Source organism: Desmodus rotundus, chromosome 7 (genome assembly GCF_022682495.2).
Source record: "Desmodus rotundus isolate HL8 chromosome 7, HLdesRot8A.1, whole genome shotgun sequence".
NCBI classification, from domain to species: Eukaryota; Metazoa; Chordata; class Mammalia; order Chiroptera; family Phyllostomidae; genus Desmodus; species Desmodus rotundus.
This window is the reverse complement of record NC_071393.1, coordinates 25,736,026-25,757,506: the sequence shown is the minus strand read 5'-3', so window position 1 is coordinate 25,757,506 and position 21,481 is coordinate 25,736,026. Positions and strand designations below refer to the sequence as shown.

At 43.1% G+C, this 21,481-nt stretch overlaps 1 pseudogene; it reads right to left on the bottom strand.

Annotated features, from left to right (window-relative positions):
• Positions 1-19,520: 19,520 nt before the first annotated feature.
• On the bottom strand, positions 19,521-20,623 carry LOC112301949 (twinfilin-1-like; annotated as a pseudogene).
• Between the last annotated feature and the right edge of the window lie 858 nt (positions 20,624-21,481).

The window sequence follows — 21,481 nt, the reverse complement described above, 5'->3', positions numbered from 1 at the left end:
TGATGGCTGGTAAATCCAGAATGCACGGCAAACCCCAGCAAGATACTCCTGGTATCAGCAAGCTGCCCCCCAGGAAAGATACTCCTCCTTAGAGCTCCCATTCCTGGGCACAAGCTTCTCACCCAAGTAACTAAATTTTGAACCCTGGGATCCAGTAAACAAAATTCTTAGCAGCCCTTTGGGGACAGCAAGGCCCCAAATCGTGAAGCCATTTGGACTTTAGCTAAAAGCTTTCCATCCCATCCTCTTCTCTTTTTCTCCCTTACACACAAAAGGACTGACCCCATCACATTCCCAGAAAGTCTGCCCTGATAGCTGAACCCTCTGAGCCAGGAAACCATTCTTCCTGTCCAGAAAGACAGACCTTATGATGGGTATTTGCTTCGTTGTTTGCTTCCAGTCACCCTTCTAGTCGCTTTACCTGCAATTTCCTCTGAGGAATCACCCCTCTCGGCTCAGGTGCCTGGCTAAAACTGACTTCACCCCAGATGCCAGGGTGAGCCCAGCCAATGAGAGCATCTTAGTCAGCTCAGGGGTCCATAACAAAATACTGTAAACTGGGTGGCTTAAGCAATAGGATTTTTTTTCTCACTGTTCTGGAGGCTAGGAAGTCCAAGATCAAGGTACACGCCAGTGTGGTTCCCAAGGAGGGCTCTCTTCCTGGCTTGCAGATGGCAGCCTTCTCTCCATGTCCTCACATGTCAGAGAGAAAGAGGAAGCTCTCTAGTCTCTTCTCTTACAAGCACTAATCACACCATGAGGGCCCCACTCTTATGACCTCATCTAAACTCCAGCCCCAAAGCCCCCATCTGGAAATACCAGCACATAGGGGATAAGGCTTCAACTTGTGAGTAGCAGAATGGACACAATTCAGTCTGTAGTAGCAAGGTCACGTGGGCCTGACCATGGTGCCTGGTCCAGGAACAGATGCGGCACACAGTCAGAGCCGATGAGACCAAGCACTGGCTCTTTCTCCGGCAGACAGGACCTCAGAGGATGAGACCTGAGCTGTGAGCACGCATCTGGACACTACACAGAGGACAGAAAAGCTGGCAGAGAGGAAGAGAGCAGGTCCTGGGGACACCTGGCCTGAAACTAGGATGACCCTACCCTTCTACATAATGTAAATTCTGTGAGGCAAAATAATCGCCCCCCTCGCGCTTGGTTAGGCAAGTGTAGGTTTAGCTTTTATTAGGTGCAACCAAAACAGTCCTAACTTCAGCAGAACTACAAGAATTTGTCTAATAGTGTGCTGAGGAGAACTCATGAGAGCCAGTTGTTATCATTTCAGGCATTTGGTCAAATAGGTGTTAAACAAAGCCATTATTAATAATTAAATTAAGCATACTTGCCCTGGCCAGGTGGCTCAGTGAGTTGGAGCATCATTCCGTACTCCTAAGGGCTGTGGGTTCAATCCCCCTTCAGGGCATATATGGGAGGCAACCAATCATCTCTCTCTCTCTCTCTTTCTCTGTAGCATCAATGATAATCCTTGGGTAAGGATTTTAAAAATTAAATAAAAAAATTAATCAAACCTACAATAAAATTAATTCTATTTTTTAAAGTAATAAATACTCAAAACCCATCCCTTCCTAATAAGTTTACAATTATTTGTGTCTTGACATTATATTCGACTATTGCACCTGTGCGGTGGAAATGCCAGGTGTGGTGGCTGCCGCGCGTCCCTTCCCACCCCTGTCCTCAGTGGCATCACTCAAACTGAGTGCAGTGGGAGTATTTTCACCAAAAGCATTGGCAAACACTGCAAATCAAGGCCTGATTTATTGGTTTATTGATTCCTTGGATGCAAGAAAATGTAACAGGGTGCAGCCAAAAGGGGAGCCTCAAATAGGGATTTGTAATGAGGTCCAGAAGAGCTTGGAGATAATTGGCTCCACACCACAGGGCCACACCTGCATGGAATGCTGGCAGCTGTGGTTTATTATAGGAGGAGCCGGAAATGGGGCTGCAGAGGAAGATTGGTGCTCGGATTTAAACCCAGGCACAGCAGTCATTAGGGGTCTCTTTTTGAGACCCCATTTCTTTTCGGGGGCCATGCAGCTTGGGTGTTTGTTGGCACCACGTGGCTTGAGAGAGAGAGTTAGGACCACGTGGCTTTGGGGTGCTCCCTTTTGCCACATGGCTTAGGAAGCAGGAGAGACTTTGCCTGGAAGAAAAGGGGCAAAAGGACTCTTGCTGGTGGGCCATGAGAAGGTGCCACATGGCTTTGGATTAACTGGAGATGGTGGTGGTGACACAGCTGATGGTGTCGGGAGCCTAAATCACGGACTTCTACTTCTTTCCTGAGATACGGTACCCCAGACTGAGCAGAGGGAGAAGGAAGGACTGTGTGCATCTGTCGTTATTCTAAAGGACTTTAGTCTGTATTATTTCAAATAAATAATAATTCCTTTCCTTTTTATCAATCTCTGCTTTGAAAGACATCTTTTCTCTAGTGGCGGGCAAAGCAAACCTATTACGGGGGAGGAACCCCTGGAGAAAAGAGGGGGGGTCTTTTATATTCTTCAGCAACCCCACAGTCTGTTCTGTAACAAAAATGATGAGGAAAATGTTAGTAATGCAGATTAAATTTGAAAGTACGTATTGTCTGTATTTGTTACATTGTGACCAGAACAAAAGCTTCAGGAACTCTTCTCCTTCCAATATCTGAAAATCATTATTTACAGCCTCTGCCATCACCTGCCACCACTGCGCTAGTCCCAATAGCTCAGAATGAACACGACACAGCCCTGCATGCAGGGTGACTGTGCAGGGCCAAGCAGCACAGAAGACTCAGCAGTAAAAGACAGTGCAGCTGTCATCAAGCGGGGTCTAATTTAACTTTAAAGACAAGCCCAGCACGTAGCAAACACGATCGTCTGTAAACTGGAGGTGACAAATACCGGTTACACGTGCCACCGCCTCCCCATCCACGCCTGTGTGAACAGGTGCCAACACCACCCTGAGCCAGCGTGTGGCCCCAGCATCCTGCCCAGTGGAGCTATCCAGGCAGCCTCTGCTGCTGTCCTCGGGACCACGAACTTTGGCACTCCCCAGGCCAGACGTTCAGAAGAGAGAGTGCGGCTGGGACTGTAGCACAGGGGAAGGCTTTGCAGAAAAGAAACTTGAAAAGAGCCTTGAAGGATGACTAAGGAACTTGTTAGAAACGCAAACTCCCAGACCCCGCCCCAGATCTACTGAATTAGAAGCTGAGGGCAGCCCCAGGACCCCTGCTTCCACAGGCCCCCTGGGGGTTCTGATGCACACTGACATGTGACAGCCACTGGATGGTGTCCTGCTTCTCTGGTTTGTGTTCACATGTCACACCTGCACCGTGCAGCAGGTAGGCAAGCTGGAACACTCGTCCTTCTTAGGTGGGAGGAAAGAGCAATTCCCACGTTATGGTGGGATTCACCCAGGGCCACACAGCTGATGTGCAGCTGGGCCTGGGTCACAGCCAGGTCTCCAGGTGCCTACGCACTGTTACTCCCAGCAGCCCCAGGGCAGGAGAGCACAGAAGGAGCGTGACTCCCTCCAACCCCAGCCTCCCAATTTCCTCTTTCACCTTCCCAAGTAGTTGGCTAGCTTCCTGACAAGAGGCTGCAAAGAAAAGGCCAGTGGGAAGATGACAGCTGCCTGACAGAGGTAGGTGACAGGGTGTGGGGCCGATCCCCACCAGGCTTGTACGTGCGAGGATGCAATGTGGGCCAACACCTCAGCCAGCCCAGGGAGCCAGAGCCTCAACTCACCAGGTGCCGCAGCCCAGAGCTAGTGGAGGGCAAGAATGTGGAGGGGGTCAGCCTCCAGGGAAGCTGAGGAACACAGCCACAGCCGGACTCCTCATGCCAAGCCCTCTCCACAGAAACAACCAGGGCTTAAGGAGGAACTTTTCTCTGAGCCAAGACCGGGCTGCCAGGTCAGCCTGGGGCAGTGGAAAGAGCGTGGACTTTTGAGTCCAACATACCTGGGTTTGAAATCAATTCTGCTGTTAAGAGCTTTGCTAGCCATGTTCCTTACCTCCTCTGAGATTTCTTCCTATTACAAGGGGATGCTAATACCCACAGTTCGGGAGAACAAAGTGAAATAACATGTGCAAAGCTCCTGGCAGCGGCCGTGGCCACGGCCATTTCCTTCCTTCTTTCTTTCCTCTGGGACCCCCCTCTCTCCATCTCTGTGGATCCGAGAAAGAAGAGGCCAAAGTTGCAAATGAACCAGCCTAAAGTGAAATAACTCCACCCAGAGCAGAAGACAACTTCTGAAAGGACCTTCTAGTGTTAGATCATAAGTCTGTCTCATGTCGAAACTGCATTTGTAGGCCCCATACTCTGTCAGCTGACTTCATCCAGCATTCGGGACTCACCATTCACAGTAAGGAGCTGCTCTATCACTTGGGCATTAATTAGTCAGGAATTCTCCAATTCTCTGAAATTATTAATCAACAATTCTCACTAATAATCAGTATTTCTCTGGCCAACTAAACCCACGGGCCAAATCCAGCCCAGCTCCTACTTTTGTTAATAAAGTTTTATTGGAACATGGCCATGCTCAATTATCCACTCATTATCTATGTCTGCTTTCACACTATAAAGACAGATTGGACTGCAAGGCCTAAAATATTTACTATCCACCCCTTTACAGAAAAGTTTACCAAGCCCTGCTCCCAAAGAAAGCATGGCCAGATCTAACTATTGCAGTTTGAACTCTCTGAGAAGCCACCCCTGAGAGTTTAGGGCTCAGGATGATAAAAAGGGAAGGTCTCTGGGATCCACTTCTCTGGAGGGAGAGGGAGGAGGCACGAGCGAGCACAGGGGGAAGACAGGTTGTAGTGCAGGTCCAGCAGACTCGGCTGACTCCGAAGAAAACTCTAAAACAAGAAATTAAGTTATCCCGAACTGGCCAAAGAGCCGGGCTTTTATATTTGACCTTGACCAGTCATTGGAAGTGGGCCACCTCCAGATGGTGTGACCTCAGGTGAGGCAGCTCCCTGAGGAGCTGCCCACAGTCTGCTGCCAACACTTCCAACACCCAGGGAAGCAAATCCTCCCTCCAGGGGATCTTGTCAGCATCTCATCATGCCCACCACACCCTCCCAGGCTTCTGTCCCTCACCACCCCTCTGAAGTGCACCCGCCTCTACAACACAGAGTCTGCTGTCTGAAGCACGTGTGGAAGTGGTGGGTGTCATCACACCAAGGTCAAAGTAGACACTGGGTGTTTAGAATAGCAACTAAGATATCACTTTTGATGTGTTCCCATTGATACTCTTGAAACTTGTACATCCATGAGCTTTATTGGAAATCGTAAAGAGAGAAACAGGATATGAGTATTGTGCCTGAACGTCATTCTGGGAAAAGTGGACTTTATTTCTGTCAGAATAATGCAAACTGTTTTTGTTTGTTTTTTAGATTCCACATATAAGGGAAATCATATGGCGTTTGTCTTTCTCTGTCTTACTTATTTCACTTAGAATGATGGTCCATTCATGTTGTAGTAAATGGTAAGATTCCATTCTTCTTTTTGTAGTAATAGTCCACAGAATAATGTACCACATCTTCTTTATCTACTTGTGTATCGACGGACACTTAGGCTGCTTCCATATCTTGGCTATTGTAAATAATGCTGCAATGAACATAGCGATGCATATATCTTTTCAAATTAGTGTTTTGGACGTCTTCAGATAAATACCCAGAAGTGAGAGTGCTGGGTCATATGGTATCTCTATGTTTAATGCTTTGAGAAACCTCCATACTGTTTTCCACAGTGGCTGCACCAATTTGCAATCCCAACAAAAGCGCACGAGGGTTCCCTTTAGTCCACATCCTCGCCAACACTTGTTGTTTGTTGATTTTCTTTACTCTTTTTGTTTGTTGATTTATTGATGAGCCATTTTGATACCTGTAAGTGGTATCTATTATGGTGTTAATGTGCATTTCTCCAATGATTAGTGACATTGAACATCTTTTCATATGGATGTTGATCATCTGTACGTCCTCTTTGGAGAAGTATCTATCAGGTTCTCTGCCCATTTTTTATTCGGATTTCTATTTTTTTGCTATTAACTTGTATCAGTTCTTATATTTTGAATATTAACTCTTTATTGGATGTATTATTCACTAGTATCTTCTTCCATTCAGCAGGCTGTGTTTTCATTTTTGGGTTTTGTTTTTTTCTGTGCAAAAACATTTTAGTGTCAGGTAGTCCCATTTTTCATTTTTTATTTTATTTCCCTTGCCCAAGAAAATATATTCAAAAAAATATTACTGAGAGCAATAAGAAATTTTGGATGTTCATCAGGAATATTGGCTTATAATGTTCTTTCTTTGTAATATGTTTGCCTGGTATTACTGTCAAGGTAATTGGGGCCTCGTAAAATGAGCTTGGCAGCCTTCCCTCCTCTTGAATTTTTTGGAGTAGTTTGAGAAGAACAGGTGTTAGTTCTTCTTTGAATGTTTGATAAAATTCACCTGTCGAGCCATCTGGTCCAGAACATTTGTTTGTTTTTTTTTTGATTACTGATTTGCTTTTGTCGTTAGTTACCAATCTGTTCAGATTTTCTGTTTGTTCTTGATTCAGCCTGAGAAGATTGTATGTTTCTAGGAATTTATTTCTTCCAAGTTTCCCACCTTGTTGGCACCAAATCATTTACATTGTTGTCTTATAACCCTTTGTACTTCTGCAGTGTCTGTTGTCGTGCCTCCTCCTTCATTTCTGATTTTCGTTACTTGGGTCCTCTCTCTTCTTCTCTTGATGACTCGTTAGAAGTTTACTTTTATCTTTTCAAAGAACCAGCTCTTGGTTTCATTGACTGTATTTTTTTTTAGGCTCTATTTCTGCTCTGATCTTTATTATTTTATTCCTTTTGCCCATTTTTGGCTTTGTTCTTTTTTTTTTTTTAGTTCCTTTAGATGTAATGTTAGATTGTTTACTTAAGATTTGTCTTGTTTCTTGAAGTGGCCCTTTATGGTTATGACTGTCCCTCTTAAAATTGCTTTGACTGTGTCCACAGATTTTGGGGGGTTGTTCTGTTTTCATTCTCATTTGTCTCAAATGATTTCTTCCTTGATCTCATTTTAGCCCATTCTTGTTTAGTAGCATGTATTAGGCCTCCGCGTGTTTGTGTATTTTTCAGTTTTCTTCTTGTAATTGACTTCTAGTTTTATGCCACTGTGATCAGAGAAGACACTTGATATGGTTTCAGTCTTCTTAAATGTATTGAGACTTGTTCTGTGGCCTAACGTGCGTTTCATGTGCACTTGAAAAGAACGTGTACTCTGCTGCTTTGGGGAGAAAGTTTCCAAAAATGTCAATTAAATCCATCTGGGATAATGGACTATTTAAGGTTGTCACTAGTGCTGGGCTTGGGGCCTCTTAGCCAGAGGTACAGGGCCTGCAGAGGCCAGCTGCTGCATTTTGGAGATTTGTGGACCTTTGAGAGATTTAAGGAAAGTCTGCAGTGATGACCAAGGACAAAAAGCTTGTCCTAATAGCAGCTGAAAGAAATTTGGGCTGGGGCACTAGTTGGGTGCAACAGAGACTTAGGGAATCACCAAGGTGGAGTAAGCAGTGTGAGCCAGGTTAATGGAGACCCAGATTTGGCACCTGCCCACATCTGCAGGTTGAGCTGGGGGAGGGCTCAACAAATGAACAACATGTGGCGCCTGCCAACACTTCTTTCCCAGAGTGAGCTGGCCCTCCAGGCTCCACCCTGAAGCCAGACAATTTGGTTCCTCCCAGGATGTCCTGGTGCTTTTTGAGAGGCTGTGTCTTCTTTGGAGCTTAAGGAGAGTGATGGTGAGCAAGCGAGTCTGTGCTCAGGCCCCCTAAGAGGATGCCCGTGTTTTACCCAGACAGAACCATCGCTGCTTTTTACGGTCAGATATTGTGGGGACTTCTCTTCCTGGCACTGGTACTCCGGGCTGGGGAGACCAGTGTGGGACTGGAGCCCCTCACTCTTCAGGAAGGACCTCCACAACCAAGAAATCCCTCTCAATCCTTAACTGCCATACATGGATGTGGGACCAGCCCATTTCTCATCTCCACCCCCTACCGTTCTCAAGGTGACTTCTTCTTTATACCCTTAGTTATAGGAGCTCCATTCAGCTAGTCTTCAGCTGGTTATCATGTCACATAATTTAGTCGTGGTTTTGATGTGGTCATATGAGGAGGCAAGCACAGTGTTTGCCTACTCTGCCATCTTGACTATAAGTCACACCAAATTTTTCGATAAAATGTTTGGTGAGATCTAAGATATGTCATGTATATAGTATATACAATATATAATATGAGATGTAAGGTACAAATTATTACTACTCTTTGTGCAGGAGCATGAAAACATGAGATTTTGAGTCTAAAGACCTAGGTTCAAGTCCCCACCTGCCACTCAGGAGGACACTCACTCTCCACTTCCAGTACATTTACTCCTATGTAAGACGGGACTAGAGTACTCCAACTACCTCACAGGTTGTCATAGAATTGTATGAAATGATATCTATTAAACAGCAATAAAATTTGTCAAGTGTCAAAAATATTTTATTGTCTATGTCTTCTATAATACCTCCTCACTTGCTCTGTTGAAGTTCTATTTAAACATATAATGGGTTAAATCTTCTTCACATCTAATCCCATCAACCATATTGTGAACATTTTCTCATATGCAAGACAAGGTTTAAAAATATTTTCACTTGCTGTTTACCTACTACCTACATACCTACATGCACATGCTGCACTTGCCCGTGCATGTGCTCACACTCACACCAGCCCGTACACTATTTACTTCCTGAAACCAACCTTGCAGAGAATAGATGTGCATTAAGATTTACAATTCTTGGCAAAGGATGCTGGGGAAAATGTTAGGAACACTCATAGTCTCACCTCCCCTCTATCCTGCCCCCAGTGACATTACGTGAGGTCTCATCAACCCCTGGGAGCCCACCGAACAGCCTGGAGGTCTGAGATTTTGTCCCTCCATATTTCCCTGAGCTCTATGCGGCCAGGTATACTACAGTAAGATTTAGGGCTTAACACCATTCTGTCTTGTGTCTCAGCTGGCACATCTGCTCTCTCTGTGGGTTATCTTTGCTGCATTTCTTACATTTAATTTACCAGTATTTCTTGGGCTGATCGGCCAAGGGAAAAGGGGAATCATAGGAACCAGCATTACTGAGGCTCTGCCCAATCCTATTCAGTCTGTCAAAAGTCTCGAGTTTTCATTGAAATACAACATTGTGCGTATGGATATAAGTAGAGATATAAACATACAGATATACATACTATATAATACTCATATATATGATATGTGTATAATAGTTACATTTTTTGTTTAAAGTTTATTAACCCCCACTTTACAGGTGAGCAAACTAGTTGCAGAGTGATTCACAAACTTGCTCAGAGAGGGGTCTATGCCAGTGGTAAGATCTGGAAAGTTTTAAGAGACAAAGTATCATCTCAGTTTGTTTTTAAAAGTTTGGTGGAATGTTAATTCATGTTTATGGTTTTTGCTATAAAAGTGATACATGTTCACTGTAGAAAGTTTTTAAATATAGAAAATCACAAAGATGCAAGTCCAAAAACACCTGTAAATCCCACCTCACTATAAAAATATCTTTAACATTTTGGTACATATTCTTATAGACTTTTTTTCTGCTGATTACATTTGAGAAAAACAATTGGGACCACACTGTAAAATCACCTTCACATTTGTAAGGGTTATTTCATTCAATTTTCAGAATAAGCCTGCAAAGTAAGAAGCATTACCAGCCCCATTTTATGAAGAATAACTTGAGGGGTAGAAAGGTGAGGTTTTTCAAGTTGCACAGCAGAGCCAAATGCACGTCCAGACTGTCCTTCTCTGGAGTCGTGCTCGCCGTTCTCCCAGCTGCCCCAGGTGACGGGCTGGGCCAAGGCGATGGCAGGGCAGGAAGGGAAAGGAATCGCTGGCCGGATTATTTCTAATGTTGGATTTGGTACCTGCGTCTATCTAGGGCATAGAAGAAAGAAAGAAATTTTTTAATGACTCCAATTTTCCCAGCCTGGGGGGCTGGGGAAAGGATGCTCCCACAAATGGTACCAATACATAATTTGTTCAATAATACGTGTTACTTCCACTAAGGCAAATGCATTTCCTTAATTCAGACTTGTGTCTAATACAGGCCTATATGCACTGTGTGGTCGATCCAGTGCGGTCTTATCAAATCTGTAACCAGGTCACTCTGCACAGAGGAGACCTGGCCCTGGCTGGAAATCTGTGGGACCCAGCATGGGGGTTGGGGCACCTCATTTCTACAGGCCCAGGCCTACCCACACTGTGCTCTCCCACGGTAGCTCCTCTGTCACCAGCACCCAGAACAAGCACCGTACGGCTGAACAGAAGGGTCCCCTCCCCTCTCCACACCAAGTGGACTTTATTTCTGCCCTAGCAAGGATGGGCAAACCAACCTTTGGCCAAGAGGAAAGAAGAAATAAAAACATAATATGTACTTCTTCCCTGGGCTGCACATTCCTGGCTTCACTTCCGTCACTAACGTTGTAGGGGTATTATTTGTTAGAGTGGCACAGTTTCAGGAGAGGGCAGAAATGGCAGCCCGAGATTCGAACCCCCAGAGTTCTGACACCAGAAGAAGGGGAAGGAACAGTGGGAGTGTGGGAGTCGGGAATGTCTCTTCTGATTCCAGCCTCCAGCCCCACGCCCCACTCTGCCCACGGAAAAGGAAACACCACCGTTCTGACCCGGATGTGAGACAGAGAAGGAAGGTGGGTGCACTGTTCCTGGGACCTGGGGACCGTGAACCCTTTGAAGATCTGCCTGACAAGTTCATCTCTGACGGGGGAAATGGTGGTTCGCTGAACACGGAATTCCCATTCAACTATTGGCTCAATACCCAGCACCCAGATCCACCATCTGCATCCTCCAAGCCCAAGATAATTTGCTTTGTTTATTTTTTTTCTCTCGGGTTTTCTAAACCTTGGCACCTTCAAAAATTCACCCTCGGGGAGCTAATTTTTACATAATTGATAGTTCATTCTGTTTTTTTTTCTTTTAATCAAAGCTACTCTCCATTTCTGGATGACATTTGATAACCTGCATTTGTAAAAAACATTAGTTTTGCCTTCTTTGACTCTGAAAATTTGGCAACAGAGTCAAATTGTCTCCAGGTCTCTCTAGTGTGAAACTTCTTATATGCCTTTTCCCTAACACATACCACAAATTGATCACACAAATGCTTCAGAGAGGCCAGGCTCTTACAGATATCTTACAGAGAACCTTCTCTGGGCCTCTTTTCCTCTTTCTTCAGTTAGTTAATGCCAAGAAAGAAAATGCCTGCCAAGAAGGATTCCTTGTGGTTAATCGGGCCCAAACCCATAAGCAGAGTCTAGCAGCCATCTTTTGCAAAGGCCTCTCAGATAAGCTGCATTTCAGAGAAAAGCCACAGGCTCACCTGTCAGCCTGTGCACTGTGCTGCTGAGTCAACCCTTACAAGAGAGCTCCTCAGACTGAAATTTGACCAATAGAGCTGAGACTTTTCCTGCCCAATCGTAGCTACACAGCAATAGCCTCGTTCATCTTTACCAGCCAATCATAGCAGCTCCATTTCAACCAATCAGGATGACGCTATTTGAAGCAATCAAACTGTGAAGATTTAGAGTCCTCATTTCCATAGAAGTGGACCAATCAGGGACCAGGTGTGGGAACTCCTCTCATAAGTTAGCCTGCCCCCAGTCTTAGTGGAAGGCACTTTCCATGTCTATCAAAGACTGCACTTCCCCCATTGGGGCAGTTCTAGCACTGAAGCTGTGATGCCTGAACCACTCCACCCAAGCTGCTTCAGCTGAGCAGTCTCATGCCTGAACTGACAGTGAGCAGTGGCACAGGTGAGCTGTTATCACTAAAAGTCTCCCTCGCTTCATGGAACCCCAAATTTAGGGATTCCTGGTGGCATTGAATTGGTGGTGACATCTTTGGTTGACAAGTTTCTGGACCCCTTTGCTCTTCCCTTTACCTCTTACCACTCTTTATCTCCTTTGTGTCCCCATTTATTAGGCATATCAGATGTGCCTAATAAATATTGACAAGGGAGGTAATTGTGAATGAATCCCTCCCCATCTTTTTCTGTTTTATTTTCTTCTTTGCATCTTCTCATCACTAACTCCATATTCCAATTGAGAGCTATACTTTCTCCCTGAGACTTTGCCACTTTTCCCCTTATGTGTACCAGTATCTGTCACTCTTTATCAAAAAGTTCTTAAACGAGACAAACTTCATTGCCAATGAAGTCACCTGGGTGATTTGATGTTTTGCCAAAAAACTCTGCATGAGACATGATGCATGAGCAGGCACGTTGTTGTGATGTAGCTGCCAATCACCAGTTGCCCATAGCTGTGGCCTTCTGAATCATCCAAATAACTTCTGCAGAGGAATGTTCAAGCTTAATGCAAAATTTGATGCAGATTCATTGCTCTCCTCGCTCAGTTATTTTGAATGTGATGGCCACACAGTACACATGCTCACTCAATGGCATCTACTGCCCCCACTGACTAGTGTAGTGAAGTTGTCATTGTTCATACATGCACTTTCAGTCTGTACACCTTGGCTGCCAGGTTACATCCATGTAGCGCAAACCATTCTCATCACATTAACAATGACTGGGCTTTTTCCAGACAGACTTCGTGTTTGTCTCCAGGTTGGCCAAGCTGATTATTACTATTCCCTTACATGTAAGCAAAACCCAGCAGTCACATCACTTGTTACAGAAACACTCGTTGATTGAAAAGGTTTACATTGCCTACTGTATAGCTGGTGGAGATGAGATCTAAAAATTTTTTTCAAGTTGGAAGACTGTCATTTGGAGGGTTACTGTCCTTTCATTCTGGAAGCAACATTTTGATGAACCCTTTAGTAATGCTGAAGCACTTACTACCACGCCTCATCATTTGTGTGTGTGTGTGTGTGTGTGTGTGTGTACACATACACATACTGTAGTCCCCCTTATCTGCAGTTTTATTTCACTTGCCAACTGTCAACTGTTGTCTGAACATATTAAATGGAAAATTCCAGAAATAAACTACTGAGAAGTTTTAACTGCACACTGTTCTGAGGAGCATGATAAATCTCATACCATCTCGCTCCATCCCACCCGGGATATGATTCTCCCCTTTGTCCAGAGTCTCCACACTGTGGAGACTGCCCACCCCTTAGTCACTGAGTAGCCATCTTGGTTACCAGGTGGACCACCAAGGTCCCGCAGTGAATGTGTTCAGGTCACCCTACAGCAGCCCGTTGCTATGTCACGATGTCTGCGTCATTCACTTCACCTCATCACGTCAGCACTGTGTCATCTCACATTGTCACAAGAAGATGAGTACAGTACAGTAAGATATTTTGAGAGAGACCACAGTCACGTAACTCTTAGTACAGTATATTGTTATAATTTTCCTATTTAATTATTAGTTATTATTGTTAACATTTCAGTGTGCTCAAGTTATAAATCAAATTTTATCCTTTATTGTTGGTATGTGTGTATAGGAAAAAACAGTGTGCATAGGGTCCAGTGCTGCCCGAGTAGCCTTAGGCACCCCCTGGGGGCTCTTGGAACCTATTCTCTGTCAATAAGGGGGAACTACTGTGTGCATACACACACATACACAAGCACTGCAGACCAACATGCTGAATATTCTGTTTGGGCATATAAACTGAGTATATAACTAGCAGAATTATTGACTTGCAGCATTAGATATTTTTTTCCTAAATCCAGATTTAAGCTGTCTTATAACTAAACACTTTTATTTGCCCTTGGGAAAAAGCAGAAAGACAACAGCCTGGAGAAGCAACAAGATGACAGGGAGCAACCAACCGATGTGGTGCACAGTCCCAGAGCCAGACACTATCGAGGTCCCTGGCTAGAATGGGAGGGTTTAGGTAACAGTTTCCTTAAGGGGTCCCAAAAGTCACTTGAGAAGGAAAACTTAATAAAATACTGAACCCCTCGATGACAGTGTAACAGAGATATAGACCTCTGATATCGGGGCATTAATAGCCTCTGAAAGCTCCAGCAGATGGGCCCATGTTAACGCCCCAGATCCCCAGCACCGCTGCACAGCTCTCTCCCCAGCTCCTTTCTTCTCCCTTCCACGTGCAGACAAGAGAAATCAAGGATCTGCTAACTTAGAGTTTGTCTACCACGTCTTATGCTTTCTAAGCATCTGGTAAATGTTTACTGAGTGAGTAGATAAAGTACACTCCATCAACAAGTACAAAATTGTTTGAATACTGAATAAGAAGGGATGAGAAGAAGAAAATGAAATTTCAAACTGCTACTCAATTTCCTTTCTAGCATTTCTCAGTTGGCTCTGATAACCACTAGCTCCTTGGGATATGAATAGATGGTGGGGTGTGGAGAGGTCACGGAAAAACATACTGTGAGACATGTTCGGGAATGCTGGTTAAATAAAGTAAAAATGTCTTTGTTATCATTAGGGTTTTTTTAATTACAGGAAATCCCAGCTTTTAATGTGCTAACATATACCACAAGAGTATATCCTACGTAGTGTTTCCATATATATTTAGTTATAACCTTTTTTTGGAGAAGTGTCTTGCAAGACAGTGTTTCTTGGATATGTGGTCCCCTGGAACACATTTTGGGAAACACTGGGTTATTATCATCCTGAGTTCTTCTTGACTTTTCACTCATGCTGCTTTTCCTGGCCATCACATAGCTCTCAAAGACCCTTCTGTATTCATTCTCCCAGCAAAGCTTCTCCTGTTAGGTACGAATCACTGAATATTCCCAAACACCCTCTTTACTTCCGCATCCCAACGTTGAGGTTCCTAAGGTGCTTAGGCCCACCTTAGTCTTCTCCGAAGTCTTAACTACTTTCCAAGAATCTTACAGATTTCCTCAGTTTCAAACCATAACTTATAAAACAGGTTGTTATCTACTCATCCATTCATAAAAATGTATACGCCAAGTACCTCTTAGGTGCAAGGCGCTCTGGGGATACATAGTTACTGACATAAATCCTGCCTTAAGGGGTGTAGAGTTTGATAATAATTGTAACTTGAAATTACTGTGCTTGGGAATGACATAATCCAGATTTTATGGTCTTAAGCAAGTTATTTAATACTTCCATTAGTACCACATCTATAAAATGGGGATAATTATATATGTTTTTTATTTTTGTCACGTTGATTGAATATGATGAAGTACACAAAAATACCTGGCATGGTGCACATTCTGGCAGAAGAAGTCATCATAGCATTAATAGTAGGAGAACCCTTTAGAATCTACACAGCAGGTTTACCCAGAAGCAGACCTTATCCTCAACTGCTTCACTGAAACCTCCAGAAGCTGCCCAAATCACTGAACTTGGAGTGTGCATTAGGAAGGAACCGCTACCTGCATCCCTGTACACCCTCTATTCCTTGTGCTGCTTGCTAGCTGAGGCAACAGTGAACCAAAAAAGAAGTTGCCTTAGCCAAGTCCGACTGGGCAGTCTCTCCAACCCTCTCACCTGGCTCAGCCTCTGTGGTCTGACCTGATTCTCACATGTATTTTGACAAATGCTCACAGTATTAGTGGGGCATTTTGACAAATGAATAAACCAAGGCTCTGAAAAAATAAATGCCTTGGCCAACATCCCCCTGCTAATAAGTGGCGGTGCTAAGATAATTCTACGTCAGGTGGCCAATGGCACATGGGTAACAAGACAAAGGCGGGAGGTTAAGAGGCGATTGCATTAGTCCAGGCTAGGGCTGGGTGGGGCACCCAGAATGGGATGGAGACAAAAGGACAGAGACAATCACGATGAAAAAGTCAAGGTGGCATCACGCCTAACACAGTCTCGTCCACCTTTGATCCTGTCTTCCACAGCCAAATAGCTTTGGTTGCATTGATTACTACATGGCTTCTGCCTTCAGAGGACTAAAAATCTGAAGGGAGATGAGAGAGACCACAAAAAGTACATAAAACCAGTTTCTGCCACACCCAGGTAACCTACATTCCAAGGTTCATTCTGCCAGTAAATGGTTATGTGGTCACAGGCAAATCACAGAACTTCACTGGATCACAATTTTCTTCAATGACCACTCAAATGTTCACATATTTAATAAATATTTTTCTGTGTTTACTAGATGCCAACCACTGTGGAAGGCTTTAGAAATACAGACGTTCCTGAACTCAAGGAGATGAGAGGCAATTCTATAGCAGGTTCCTCTTCCTCTTTCCCTGACCAGTCAATCACCAACTTCCAACTGTTTTACCTCACAGCACAACATACCCAAAGCATGGCCTGAGCCAGTTCACCTCTCAGGCCCTCTCCACTGCCATTCTGGGCAAAGCCACAGCTCACATGAACCCAAGTGTGGCTGACTCCGTCATCGGAGCAGAAGCCTGGTGAGTCAGGGGAGGGCCCAGCTGTTGTTAGCCGTCCTTCCTTGGAGCCCTTCTCGTGAGAGGAGTGAGACCCTGGATGACAGACATGCTGTGTGCAGAGGCAAAGGGGCCAAGAGCCTTAGCAAGAAGGACAGTCTGTGAGGCTTGAACATGATATTCTCACTCCAAAGAAATCACGTGTTGTTAACAATCACATTATGCACGTAATTGTTTCAAAGGGAGGGCAAATTAGAAGCCAGAGAGTTTACGTATCACAATAACAGTTTTGATTCCTGCAGGAATTTTAATAATAAAAGTTTTCTAATGGCCTGTAAGTTTAATAGCCATGAAACCAGTACATGATTAAGAAAATCCAGCCTTTGATGATTCTGGCTTTTCTGTGCTAGTTTGTTGTTTTTGTTTTTGTTTTTGCTTTTTAATCACTACCAGCACTATCATATCACAGCTTTTTATCATTCTTTTGCATGCAAAACAAAATACAAACTTCTCAAACAAAACAGCAGTATTGCACAGCACCCGCCCCCACACAATTCCAGCCCCCCTGCAGACGGAAAATAAAATTGCCTCCATTGCCCAGTCTATAAAATGAGGATAATAGTAAAGGACCCACTTCAAAGCTATAAATAAGATCACATCAGTTAATATTTGTCATGTGCTCAGAGCAGTGGCCAGCACACCATACGAGGTCTGTCCTGAAAAAGTCCAGCCATTGTCAATACAACAAGAACGGTTTGCAGAACATCAATGTAAACTGGTAGCCAAGGAGAGTGGACAGGAATGCGCATGTGTGAACAATGATGACACTGTAGAAGTCAGAAGGGGCAGTAGACGTTGTTGAGTGAGCATGTGTACTGTGTGGTCATCACATTCAAAACGACTAAGCAAGTAGAGCAATAAATCTGCATCAAATTGTGTGTTAAGCTTGAACATTCCTCTGTGGGAACTATTCAGATGATTCAGAAGACTGCAGCTATGGGTAACTGGCGACTGGCAGCTCCATCACAACAATGTACCTGCTCATGCATCACATCTCGTGCAGAGTATTTTGGTGAAACAGCAAATCACCCAGGTGACTCAGCCCCCTACAGTCCAGATTTGGTGCCTTGTGAATTCTGGCTTTTCCCAAAATTAAAATCACCTTTAAAAGGGAAAAAGATTTCAGATTATTGATGATATTCAGGAAAATACAGCAGGGCAGCTGATGGGGATTGAGAGATCTGTGTGAGGTCCCAAGGTGCCTACTTTGAAGAAGAGTGAGGTGTCACTATCCTATGTATAGTGTTTCTTGTATCTTCTTCAATAAATGTGTCTATTTTTCATAGTGTGTGGCTGGATACTCAATGGACAGACCTAGTCATATTACCTCAGATAATAAGGTGTAAAAGTGAGGGTTTCATGTTTTATACTACGAAATGTGCATTTCTGGTATTGTTTTATGCAGCACACAGTTTAGATCAAAAAATTCTAAGTCCTGGATCACCACTGTTCTTTTAAAAAACACCTCTAAATTATAGCTCTTGCAACAGGATTAACAGGTTAAACATGATGAAGTGTTCTAGCTCCCACTATTTCAAGTTTCAAAGAAAAATAAGGCTCAAGATCTCTGTAGGACATACCTGAAAATGAAAAGCTTTAGGAGACAGTTAAATGTGTTTTGAAATAAGATACAAATTGAAACAAGATTCTTAAGTGTATGTCTGTCTTAGGCTGATAAGTACTAGGACTTTAAAAACAATTTTATTAAATCTGAATATTTTCTCAAAAGAGAAATAACACAATTTGCCTATGAACATATGGTTTCAGAGAGAAATCAAGCTTTTTCAATATTATTGACTTTAAGTATTGTTTGCTTTTGAATTATATTAATTTAATATTCAACTGAACAGGAGGATTTGGCCTCACACTACTTTTAATGAAAATGACTTACTTTTGAAATAAACACTTTTTAAAGCACTAGGAGAGAATTTACTAAAGCTGTAAAAACATGTCTTCCAATGTCATGAGAAATCCCGCAGTACAGAAACTATCTTGTACCATTGAGGTTTCTCAGCAAGCTGATCTTCTGAAATGTTAGTGCCATTTAAAAACCAAGAAGTCAATAGCAATGGCATGGATGGAACTGGAGAGCATTATGCTAAGTGAAATAAGCCAGGCGGTGAGGGACAAATACCATATGATCTCACCTTTAAGTGGAACATAATCAACAAAAGAAAAAAGCAAACAAAATATAACCAGAGACATTGAAATTAAGAACATTGTAACAATAGCCAGAGGGGAGTGGGGAGGGGATAGCAGGGAAAGGGGTCTATAGGAGCTACTATAAAGGCCACATGGACAAAATCAAGGGGGAGGGTAGCAGTGGGTAAGGGAGGTGGGACTGTCTGGGGTGGGGTGGAGGGATGGGGAGAAAATGCAGACAATTGTAACAAATGCAGACAATAAAAATAAATAAATAAATTTAAAAATAAATAAATATTAAAAAATAAATAAAATAAATAAAAAATAAAAACCAAGAAGTCAATAGAAGACTGCCGTGATAAGCGCTGTTTCTAAACACAAGTCGCAAACACGTTCCCATTCTGAGCGTCAGCACTGCTCCTCCGAGTAAGGAACTTTGCACTTCCTGTGAGGCCCACTAATTTTCAGCTTAGAAAATAACCTAACCCAGTTCTTAACAAATTTGTTAGACAGTGTGAATGTTTTAAGGTCTTTCTCTCTTAGAGAAAAAAAAAATTGATGTCTCAGTAAAAAATAATAAATATATCTTACTTTCACACATTAGACTTTCTGGAATTGGACCAACTGTATAAAACTTTAAGAATTATGTCAAGTGTGGAATCAGCACTCGGAAAACAGTGGGACAAAATTAAACCTCACTATGTTAAACTCTTTTTCTAGCTGTAACTCAAAAATAAAAATCATGAGACTTCTATAACATTAATTTTAAAAACACACAGAAGTAAAAATCATGAGACTTCTATAACATTAATTTTAAAAACATACAGAAGTAAAAAGTGCTGTTTTTCAGAAAGTACAATTTTTCCCTACTACATATCAACATGGAATGATTTCAGCTCTCTTGTATTAAAAACTGGTCTTTTAAAAAACTAATATTGTAATACTTAATATATTGCTATTAATCAGTAGTGGCTTAAGTTTCAGCAGGACCTCTATTAGTCTTCGAATTCTCCTTTTTCCTGCAGGACCTTTTGGTTTTGCAAAACTTTGCTTATGTGCATGCTGCTTGGGGTGTGCTTCTTCATGAAGAAAGTCTGCAGTCAACTCACCCCCATTTCGATCTCATTTTCCTAATGATATCCATTTGTGGTTGTCTTTCTACAATTTCTATCAGCAGCTCTTCCAGCTAGAATACAGCATTCATTCTCTTCTACTGTGTGTGTATCCAGTCGTTAAATAAATAAAAACAATGGACTCCAAATAGTCTCCTTCATGGGAATGTTTATATAGAAGGAAATGGTAATGTACTGAATCTTTGGGAACCCCCTTTAGCAAATATTTTAGTTCTGTGTTTGTTGTGTTGGCCAAAACTATAATTTAATTTTTATATCTATTTCCAGTTGCATATGGCTGAGCTGTCTATTATCCAATTTTTCCAAAGCCTGAAATCTCCCCGAGAAATAGGAAATACTACTCCTTGCAGTGTCTGATGCTTGGTGTCCACACCCATGGCAGTTCGTATCTCATTAAATGTAATGTTTCAATTCTTCCTCAGCTGCAGTCAGTGGGGCAGGAGAAGGCTGCAAATATTTTTTACATTCATGTAATGATATATCTTCCTTTACTGTTCCAAATCCTTCATCCTTAATGTGGTCTCCACCGAACTCCTGTTTCAGAGCTGCTCTTATTGCTGCATACAAGGTTTTGTGACAAGCATGAGAATGATCTGGAGACCACACAACGACTGTCCATTCTTATCCCTGGGCATGCAAGAATCTGACCTGAGGAATACATAGCACGGATTTTTGTCCTCCCACAGGGGTAAAACGAAGCGGTTACAATCCTTATCCCAGGAATCTGAAGGATAACAACGTGACCCAATCACAAGTTTCTCTGTTTACTGATTTTCATTCCAGAGATGGAAGCACTGACATTAAAAATGGATTGTCATGCAGAAATATTTTCAATGAATATTTTCAGAAGCCTGTATTTTCCATTTCTTGCTCTGGCAAAGATATCTTTAATATCCTCACTTGCTTGGATGGTGGTCTGGTGGGACATGGTGGCGGCCTTGGGCTCCCAGCTCTGGCACTGAGTACAGTGAACGGTCCTGGTCAGAGAGTCTAGGAAGTGGCCTACATTCTTTTCAAGTACACATGGAACATTTTCCAGGGTAGACCACATGTTAGGACACAAAACAAGTCTCAATAAATTTAAGAAGACTGAAATGATATCAAGCATCTTCTCTGACCATAATGATGTGGAACTAGAAACCAATCACAAAGAAAAAACTGAAAAACACACAAAGACATGGAAGCTAAAAAACACATTATTAAACAATTACTGACTTAACAATGAGATCAAGAAAGGAATCAAAAGATACCTTGAAACAAATGAATATGAGAACATAACAACGCAAAACCTAGGGGACACAGCAAATGCTGTGCAATTCATCATTGCAGGTCTACCTCAAGGCACAAGGAAAAACTCAAACAATTTAACTTTACACTTAAAAAAAACTACAAAAAGGACAACAAACAAGCTTCCGGCCAAGATGGAGGCATAGGTAGACACACTGCACCTCTTCCCATGCCAAAAGAAGGACAACAACAATTTAAAAACAAAAAACAACCAGAACTGACAGAAAATCGAACTGTATGGAACTCTGACAACCAAGGAGATAAAGAAGAAACATTCATCCAGCCGGTAGGAGGGGCGGAGACCAGCAGCGGGGATGGAGAGGACTCGCAGCAAGGCGGTGGCTGGTGGACCCAGCGAGGTGGCGGATTGTGGAATGGGGCAAGCAGCGCAGCAGCTAGCATACCCTGCAGCCCCATATTCACACATAGATAAACCAGGAGGAACGGTGGGGGAGCGAAACAGACTGCACAACCCAGGGCTCCAGCTCAGGGAAATAAA